The sequence below is a fragment of the Nyctereutes procyonoides genome, unplaced genomic scaffold (assembly GCF_905146905.1).
Source record: "Nyctereutes procyonoides isolate TBG_1078 unplaced genomic scaffold, NYPRO_anot_genome, whole genome shotgun sequence".
NCBI classification, from domain to species: Eukaryota; Metazoa; Chordata; class Mammalia; order Carnivora; family Canidae; genus Nyctereutes; species Nyctereutes procyonoides.
The window spans coordinates 502,252-512,774 of record NW_026575153.1 but is presented as its reverse complement, the minus strand read 5'-3'; the positions used below and the strand labels follow the sequence as shown (position 1 = coordinate 512,774).

Sequence of the window (10,523 nt, the reverse complement as noted above, 5' to 3'; positions counted from 1 at the left end):
GATGAAAGCAACATTGTGTCTCATTTACTAAGTGCGTAAAGAGGCGGAGGAGGGGGACAGGGAAGAGAGGAGCGAGAGAGAGTGACCCGAGAGACAGAGAAAGAGGGAGAGTATGAATGATATAGGTTAACAAATAGATGTATATAACACAATGGCAAAGCACTTCACAATTGGGTAATAGGTAACTGAATTACACATTAACTACCAAAAATTAGCCTTACTTTCTTCTCTTTTGTCAACCCCTCCACCACATCTACCCACCTACCTGCATCTGTATATCTGACGTCTCTAACCTGAGTAAGGAACCTCATTTAGGATTTCAGCATTGCTCCCCAAACCCATTATTTCACAGCCTCTTTCTCTTCTTTCTCTGCCTATTAAACTTGTATATCATATACTTTGTATATTGCTTTATTTTTAATCTAGCTTAGTAGAAATAGTTTTTGTCTGTTTTATCCTGTAATACGTACAGCTTTGCCTGACCCAGAAATCTGAGAGGTTTGTTTGTTTTAAAATTCTGAGGACTTGGGCAGCCCTGGGGGCTCAGCGGTTTAATGCTGCCTTCAGCCCAGGGCCTGATCCTGGAGACCCGGAATCGAGTCCCACATTCGGCTCCCTGCAGGGAGTCTGCTTCTCCCTCTGCCTATATCTCTGCCTCTCTCTCTCTCTCTCTCTCTCTCTCTGTCTCTTATGAATAAATAAAATATTTCTAAAAATTTAAAATAAAATTCTGAGGACTTCAGGTCCTCATTCATTTCTGCAAAATTCTCAGCTGAGATGATTTGTGTATCTTTTCTCCATTTTCTTTATTTCCTTTTTCTGGAACTCATATTAAACGTGTTTAATCTTAAATATTATTTATGTATTTAAGTAGATGTTTTTTTAAAGTATAGAGGATACACAAATAAGCATAATAATGAATCTTCAAAAAGTGAACATTGTTGTGCAAACAGCACCCAGATCAAAAAATCAAACATTATCAATCTTCCAGAGGATTCTATATGCCCCAACCAATCATAATTCTCCATACCCACTTCATAACCTGCAAGTCACAAGTATCCTGACTTCTAAGACTTCTGTATTTGATCATTTTTGCCTGATTTTAAAGTTTACATAAAGGGAATCGCATAGATGATCCTCTTCTGTGTCTGGCTTCATTCATTCAACATTATGCTTGTGATATGGATCAATGTGATTGTATATAACATTCACTCTGATTCTTTTCTGCATTTCATTTGATAAATGTACCATAATATATATTTTATCCACTTTATTTCTGATGGCCATTTATAGGTTGTTTCCAGATTTTAGTAATTATAAATAGTGCCACTATCCATCATTACATATGCCATTTGGTACACATATGTATACATTTCTGTTATATACCTAGGAGAGTAACTGCTGCATCATAATCTATCTGTGCTTTTAGTTTTACAGAATCTACCAAATAGTTTTCAAATTATGTGAAAGTTTCATCTTTCTTTCTTTTGTTCTTTCTTTCTTTGTTTAATCTTTATGTTCCTTTTTTGGAGGAAGATTCCTGACCGGTATACAGTGATGTATTACTAAACAAGACTGGTGCAGAAATTACATACTACCAATCTAGACAGGTTTTCATTACACTTTGCCTATTGATAGAATAATTCCATTTATAAAGTTTTCTACATCAAAAAAGCTTTGAATTTGACCAGGCTGTCCATTAATTCATCCCTGAAAAAGCTAAGTGGCATTTAATTTTAGCTTCTCTAATTTACAGCATTAAAAGGCTTATGCATTAGGTAGCTTCCCAAAATGGTATACTATGTACAATGCCATTTAGCAGATCAGAACCTGTCATCTCACCCAGATTCACACAGACAGGCCTCATTTGAGAGCCATCTGCTAAATAGTACTTTGAGACAAAAGTACTCCTGAGTTTCTAACCACCAATACAGACTTCTTACTCTGAACGTCTGTCTTCTCGGCCACATTTCATAGTACCAATGAAGACATGCCAGTAACTGCTTGTGTGTAACTTGGCATTAGACTACTAGGTCTGTCCGACGGTGGTGGCAGGCACTATTATTATATCCAGGTAAATAAGGGCCTATTTTTAAAAAATGCCAATTTGAGACACAAATCAAGGGCACAACATAATCAGAAGTGAGTTTGGAGCAGTCTGGTATCCCAATTGATGGAGACTTCAGAACCTGATGGCAAATTGTACCCACGATGGCTCCCAGCTTTGGAGACATTAATACACTGATTCAGATCCCTTTCTCAGTCCACACAGCCCTGAGGTCACACTGCAAAAAGCGTATCAAAAAATACGGAGTCAGGGTGACAAAGTTTGACAATACGTTATACAAATCAAACTCGGAAAATCATACTAAATATATCTGTTCTGAGAGAAAAGCATCAAATCCTTTGTGTACCCATTAGTTTTATTGTAACAAAACAACTTGTACAGTTTTTAACATGTAAGACTGAACACCATCTTTCTTCTTCAGTGAAACAAAAAGAAAATTTAAAAATAAACAGGAACTAAATTACAATAGAGAATGTCAGTTCCAAATAAGATCCTACAGATTTTGCTGATTCTTCCATCGAGTGGCAGGGCTTGTCATCATTAGGAGAGAGTTTTATCTTAAAAGTGTCATTTTAAACTGCAAGGATGTCCATTAAACATCACAATTAAACATGCCAAAGGAGAAGCCATGTTGTCAAAATGCCCACTTAGCTCACTCAAACATCTCAAATCCACCCTTTGCTGAACTTCTAGAACACCATTTTTATTTTTTTTCCTTTTTTTTAAACAAGAGAAAGTAGACAATAAATGTTGGTAAATGTTAATTGTCTATATTCACATAGAGGCACAGCATAATCTCTGAACCCATCATACAGAGAAAGGAGGAAAAAAGCTAGAATTCTGTGCACCACTACACAGGGGCCTAGCGCCCTCCCACTTGCAACAGAGCTAAGGGAGCTGAAGGTTTTTCTTTTTTCCCACAGAGCACAGTGGTGTATGCCATCAAGTTTTTGTTGAGACAGAAAGGATAAAAATGAATTTGGAACAAAAAGATTTTTTCCCACTGTATTCTGCTCAAGATATTTCCTGAGAACTATGTTATAAAAGGAGAGAAAAGAAATTTCAAAAAACAGGGGCATAGAACACAAGAGGAGAAGATATATATATATATATATATATATATATATATATATATATAGAGAGAGAGAGAGAGAGAGAGAGAGAGAGAGAGAGAGATGTAACTTGCTCCCAGGGACTGGAGAAAATTTAAAAAGAAAGGTTGGAATCCATCAGTGTTCCATTAGTCACCTTCTTCTTCATCTTCCTGTCCTTCCTCCCCCTCCTCATCATCTTCATCTTCTTCACCTTCATCCTCATCTTCTTCTTCATCAAATATCTTCCAATCGTTCTTCAGCAGCAGCAGCAGCAGCAGCAGTAGCAGCACCTTCTTCTCCTTCTCCATCATCCATATCAGGAACCAAGTAGTACTGTAATGGATTTGGCCAAACACCATCTTTGATGACCTCTCCTAACTCACCTGCACCTGCATCAGAGTGTTCAGTAAATCAGGGGAAGAAGCTCTCTGGTCCCTAATGCTGTCTCCTCCTGCTGGCTTCAAGCTACATTTGACTTGAAAGTTTCGTTAAATCCTTTCCAGATTTCCATTTGATTTCAGAGGACTTTGAAGATGAATCAACACTCTCATTCAATGAAATCCTTTGGAGAGAACTTTATTTTTGAAGTAAGGGTTTTCAACAAAATAATTTATTTTGTAATCTGGTTTAAAATCCTCAAATTCTGTCACTTCAACTCTTGACAAAGAATGCAGCACCTCCTCATCCTCCTCCCCAAGCAGTGTAGACACTTGTGGATGGTTGACAAATGTTGATACCCCCAAAATTGGGGGTTTTGGTGATCAATTCCAAAACTTCTGAAAAAATGGTTGGCGGAGTTTGTTATATTCATTCTGCTTTCAAAATCTCCTTACTGTTCATTTATTAAGTCTAACTATTTCATTTTGTATTTCATCAATATGCCCAACTGCTTCTTGCTATTCTTTTTTTCCCATGGACAGGTGCTGAGAGGTCGACATCTCCTCTAGCTTGGGGGCAGGAGGCAGTCTCGGTTTCTTCATTTGAGATGGGAGCAAAGATTGGCCTTTGGGGGCCATTTAGTGAGGAAGCTCCACAAAACCAAGGGAGAGGCATATCTGGAAGAAGCTCTGATTTGAAAGTTTCATTTTTTATCATGTAGTTTCCAAGACATGATTTTTCTCCCACTGTATCCATGCCAATGGGCTGTATAATACTGTAATTTTAATTTGGTTATCACTTATGATGTAACTGAGTGCTTGTTCATATGTTTATGAACATTTGTATGTCCTCTCTTTATAAATATGCACCTGTTCAAGTCTTTTGTCCATTTTTTAAATAAATTTATTTTTTATTGGTGTTCAATTTGCCAACATATAGAATAACACCCAGTGTCTCTCATGTTTTGTCTCCCTTCCTGATATTTCCCACTCATTTTTTCTCCTTTCCCCTTTATTCCCTTTCACTATTTTTTATATTCCCCAAATGAATGAGACCATATGTTTGTCCTTCTCCGATTGACTTACTTCACTCAGCATAATACCCTCCAGTTCCATCCACGTTGAAGCAAATGGTGGGTATTTGTCATTTCTAATGGGTGAGCAATATTCCATTGTATACATAAACCACATCTTCTTTATCCATTCATCTTTCGATGGACACCGAGGCTCCTTCCACAGTTTGGCTATTGTGGACATTGCTGCTAGAAACATCGGGGTGTAGGTGTCCCGGCATTTCATTGCATCTGTAACTTTGGGGTAAATCCCCAACAGTGCAATTGCTAGGTCGTAGGGCAGATCTACTTTTAACTCTTTGAGGAACCTCCACACAGTTTTCCAGAGTGGCTGCACCAGTTCACATTCCCACCAACAGTGCAGGAGGGTTCCCCTTTCTCCACATCCTCTCCAAAATTTGTGGTTTCCTGTCTTGTTAATTTTCCCCATTCTCACTGGTGTGAGGTGGTATCTCATTGTGGTTTTGATTTGTATTTCCCTGATGGCCAGTGATGCAGAGCATTTTCTCATGTGCATGTTGGCTATGTCTATCTCTTCCTCTGTGAGATTTCTCTTCATGTCGTTTGCCCATTTCATGATTGGATTGATTGTTTCTTTGCTGTTGAGTTTAATAAGTTCTTTATAGATCTTGGAAACTAGCCCTTTATCTGATATGTCATTTGCAAATATCTTCTCCCATTCTGTAGGCTGTCTTTGAGTTTTGTTGACTGTATCTTGTGCTGTGCAAAAGCTTCTTATCTTGATGAAGTCCCAATAGTTCATTTTTGCTTTTGTTTCTCTTGCCTTCATGGATGTATCTTGCAAGAAGTTACTGTGGCCATTTTAAATTGGGTTATCTGCCTCTTTTTTCATGTATTGTAAAAGTTCCTTTCCAGATGTTTGTGTTGCAAGCATCTTTCCTCTTCTCTGTAACATGACTTTTCATTCTTTTAGTGATATCTTTTAATCAATAGAAGTTCTAAATAGGTCTTATATGTGATGTAGGACATCAGACCTTTCTTCTCATATGGGAAGCCAATTGAATGAGCAATGTTTTATGATAAGACCAACTTTTCCCACTGTACTACATTATCATATGAAGTGTCTACATGTAAGATGTGCCCTTGTTTTTCATTTTTTTCTTTAATTTCCACACAACCTTACCTATAGTAACTTTTGTAAATTCGATATCGGCATATAAATCCTCTAGCTAAGCTCTTATTCATAATTGCTTTGGCTAGCAATTTTCATGTAAATTTTGAAGTCAGCATATCAGTTTCTAGACATGCAAAGTGTTGAGATTTTTAAACTAGAATAACATTGATTTTTTTAAATAACATTGATCTTTTTAATAACATTAATAACATTAATCTTTTTAAATAACAATTTCAATTGGTCAATTGGGAGAAAACTTATATACTCAAAATATTTAGACTTTGTAAACATATTTTTCGATTTATTTGAGTCATTCCAAGTTTTTCCCAATAACTTTTTTATAGTTATCTGTTTAGAGATCTTGTCCATCTTTCATTAGATATATTTTTATGGTATCCTAAATGTTTTGATGTCACTGAAATTGCGATTAAAAATATTTTCTGCGATGCTTGAGTGGCTCAATGCTTAAGCGTCTGCCTTCGGCTCAGGGTGTGATCCTTGGGGCCCGGGATCGAGTCCCACATTGGGCTCCCTGCATGGAGCCTGCTTCTTCCTCTGCCTATGTCTCTACCTCTTTCTCTCCATGTCTCTCATGGATAAATAAATAATTTTTTTAAAATGTTGTTTTCTGTCACTGATATCTATAGTATGATCTATATTTATTCACTAACTTTCCTAAATTATTTATTGATTAATGTGGCTTATCTGTAGATAATTTTGGACCTTTAAAATGCATAATACATTATTTGCAAGTGATTGCAGTTTTATTTATTCTAGTTATTTGTACTCTTAGTTTATTTTTTATTCTGTCCCTTATTGTATTGACAAAGACTTCCAGTACTAGGTTAGATAGCATTGGTTATAACAGTGGTTATAAATGTGGGGTCAGAACACACAACCCCAAAATATGTCCCTTTGGCATATTGATTAGAAATAGGAGATGCAGTCAGGGCTCTCTGTCTTCCCCCTTTATACTTAAATCCAGGTTATAAATTTCTTATGAGAAAGGTACCCTCCCTGTTCCAGGAAGAGAGGCACATCCTTACCATCAGTGATAGAAATGAATCTATACAAACAAACCTTACTGAAATAACCTTATCTTCCATTAGTTTTCTCAATATATTTCCTAGTCACTTTCCCACGATTTACTGTCCCTAGCCCAAAGCTCTTTTTCCTTTCTCTTGTCATATCTTCATGATTTATCACTCTTTGTTAAAATGATATATAAGAATCCCTTCTTTGGGGTATTCATTTCCTTCCATGAAACCCCCCATGTCACATAGAAATATTAACATCAAATAAAATGTGTATGGTTTTTATCCTATTAATCTGTCTTTTGTCAGTTTAATTCACAGGCCCCAGCAAAAATATAAGAGGGTAGAGGAAAAGTCTTTCCTATAGATGGACAGCTTTCAATAGTTCATCATTTAGTATGGCTTTTTAAAAATATATTCTTTATTTGATTAAGGAAGCTTACTTTATTTCTTAATTTATTGAGTTTACAACATATACATGGGCATGAATTTTATCAATTTTTTCTGAGTCTATTGAGATGATCACACATCTTTTCACCTTTTTTCTATTTGCAAATGTGGCACATTATAATTTTCAAATTTTATTCTTGTTACTCTTGTTTTTCTGGAATATTCTCTATTTTTTCAAGAAGTTTTCAAAAATATTTTCCATCTCTTTATCTCTTTGAATTGTATTCTGATTCCTCATATTTATTATTACCCCATTCATTCCTTAGTGTGTCCAACCATATAATCTTTTACTTAAATGAATTTATGTATATGTGCATATATAAATTCCAGAAATTTTATTAACGTTCAATAAACACTTTATTTAAGGATAATTTAAAGTTTACAGAAAAGTTGCCAGAATTCCCATATACCCCACACCTACTTTTCCCTATTGCATATATCTTATATTAACATATTTGTTACAACTAATGAACCAATATTGCTGCTTACTAAGACCATATTTCAGCTTCCTTGATTTTTACCTAATATACCTTTTCTGTTCTAGAATCCCATCTAGAATATCACATTATATTTAGTAGTCATGTCTTCATGCAACTTCATAGCTCATTCATTTCTGTTGTAAATACAATTCCATTATGTAGATGTATCACAGTTTCTCCATTTATCTACTGAATGAATCTTGGTTTCTTTCAAAATTCAGCATTTACATATGAAGCTACTATAGCAGAATTATTTCAGAGAATATTTGCAAGGAATAAATGCATCATCACACAGGTATTGTCAGTAGTCATAAAAGGTCACATTTATGTCCACTCGATAACCCTGTAGTAACTATTGCCCTCTTAACACACTCACTGTTTTACCCTCATTTTTTTCTGTGCTTCAGTTTTCTTCAGCTATGCTAATGTTTCAGAGTTGCATCAGGTGAGGTCTTGTTCCTGGTGAGTAGACATTTAGTATGGAAAAAACTCTGGGCTTGTTTCACAATGGTTACTCTCCTTGCTAGATTTCTAAAGGAATCTTACTAGATCTTCACATGAAGAACCTGGTGGTGAAGTAATTGGAGAGAAAGCCCACGAAAGTGTCAGGCCCCCTTGAGCTGCATCCCCGAGGACTTTCTTACTCTCAGGTTAGTCCACACTCTGCCTCCAGTAATTTGTTGCACTTATCACGTAAGTATTCCCCCCAGTTTATGGCTCCAGTGACTTCTGCTCCAGGTTAGTAAACCTCAGGTGCTATCTCTCTCTGAATATGCCTGTCCCTTCAGATTTTAGAGTGGTGGCTATCCTTGCAACTTCTATTTTCAGATGAGTCTAAGAAAAGCCAGTGATTTTCACTCTTCAGCTTTTTCTTGTAGTAAAGACAGGTGTGATGATTACCATGTTTTACATGTTATACAGCTGAAACCAGAAGTCCATTGGTATTTTAAAAATATTTGAAATCTTTGTGTATGCGTGCTTTCCAGATTTTTCATTCTGGGTTTTATTAAATTATACTATTCATGCGTATTTTATAGTCTCTCATCAAATTTTTAATTTATTTTTATTTAAGATTTTATTTATTTATTCATGAGAAACACACAAACACACACACACACACACCACAGAGGGACAGGCAGAGAGAGAGGCAGGATCCACTCAGGGAGCCTGTCATGGGACTCGATTCCGGATCTCCAGGATCACTCCCTCGGCTGAAGGCGGAGCTAAACCACTAAGCCACCGGGGCTGCCCAAATTTTTTTATTATATACTATTCTTGAGTTTGTTAATTCTACTGTTGTTTACATTTGTTTATTACCCCTCATAGTGGTTTGTAATGTTATGTTGTTAACTAATTATCAGAAGTTAAGGAAGAAAAATCTGTTCGAAACTGAAAATAAGGGGAGCTCTGGTGGCCCAGAGGTTTAGCGCCTGCTTTTGGCCCAGGGCGTGATCCTGGAGTCCCCGAATCGAGTCCCACGTTGGCTTCCTGCATGGAGCCTGCTTCTCCCTCTGCCTGTCTCTGCCTCTCTCTCTGTGACTATCATGAATAAATAAATAAAATCTTTAAAAAAAACTGAAAATAATCCAACAGAAAAGTTTTGTGTTTGCTTTTACAAGGTTCTAGGTTGTATAAGACACAGGTTTTAAAATAATTATGTATATCTATTTATTATTATACCAAAAGTTAATAAAAAATGGGCCTGCATCTATGATTTAATGGGAGGCCTATGATTTATATTTCTCCTATTAAATACTCAGCTATACCCAACCTCCAGCCCCAAAGTCGGAGAGTCTATATCTAGGGTTGAAACTTTCATGAGTTCATACAGATATTATGTTTGTATAATTGATAGAAGTTGGGATTCATGTACATCAGTTTAGTTTTGAAATATCAACTTGTTCCCTAATCATTGAGCTATGCATCCTTTATGGGATTTGTTGCTGTTGCTATAGTTGCTTTCTTGTTTTTATGCTTTGTAGCAGTGGTTACACTGATTATACAATGCAAATACCCTAAGGCTATTGAAATGGTTCAAAAACATAGTTTAGGGCTGCATAATATGCCACTGAGATTAGGCAACATTTTACTTCAATGTTTACTTAATATATGCAATCTATATTGTTTTCAGTTTTTCTCTTTTAAGATAGATAATCAGATACAGAATTACTGAGCCAGAGGAAACCATATTTTGAACTTTTTCAGAGGCCTGATTCATACTGCTTTTTTCATCATGTGCTTCTGTCATTGTGTATCTTTCCAAAAAAAAAAAAATATTTGCTAATTGTAGGGTCATCCAATTGGTTAATGATTTTGCTTTGAATTACTAGTATAGAAACATCTAAATTTTACCTTTGCCCAATTGCAATTCTTTTTAGCTGGACTTTAGAATTAAATTGATTTAAAACTGATTAACAGGGGAAAAGTATATAAATTTATTTAATACAAGTTTTGCATGACACAGGTGCCTTCATAAGAAGTGAAGACCCTCAAAATGGAGAAACCTACAGGCTTTTAAACTAGGTGAAACAGAGAGGCACTCACGGAAAAGCAATTAAAGTATGTGCAGAGGCTCAAGGAAGGTAAGAACCCTTTTAATAAGGTCTGTTTGTATAGTATTCTTTTAGTCTCAACTTCTTGTCTTTCATGATGAAAATGTTACTTTCCTTTTGGTACAGGGAGAACATCTTTAACATGGGAATTTCATCTCTTGCTTTTATAAAAAAAGAAGGAAGTCTGAGTGTTTTTCTTCTATTTGCCATTTTTCAAGTGCCTTTAACTCAAAATTGTCAAAATGCCAAAGCGGCATATTT

The 10,523-nt window shown here is 35.9% G+C and overlaps 1 pseudogene; it reads right to left on the bottom strand.

Moving 5' to 3' along the window:
- Positions 1 to 3,308: 3,308 nt before the first annotated feature.
- On the bottom strand, positions 3,309 to 4,178 carry LOC129501954 (protein SET-like; annotated as a pseudogene).
- Between the last annotated feature and the right edge of the window lie 6,345 nt (positions 4,179 to 10,523).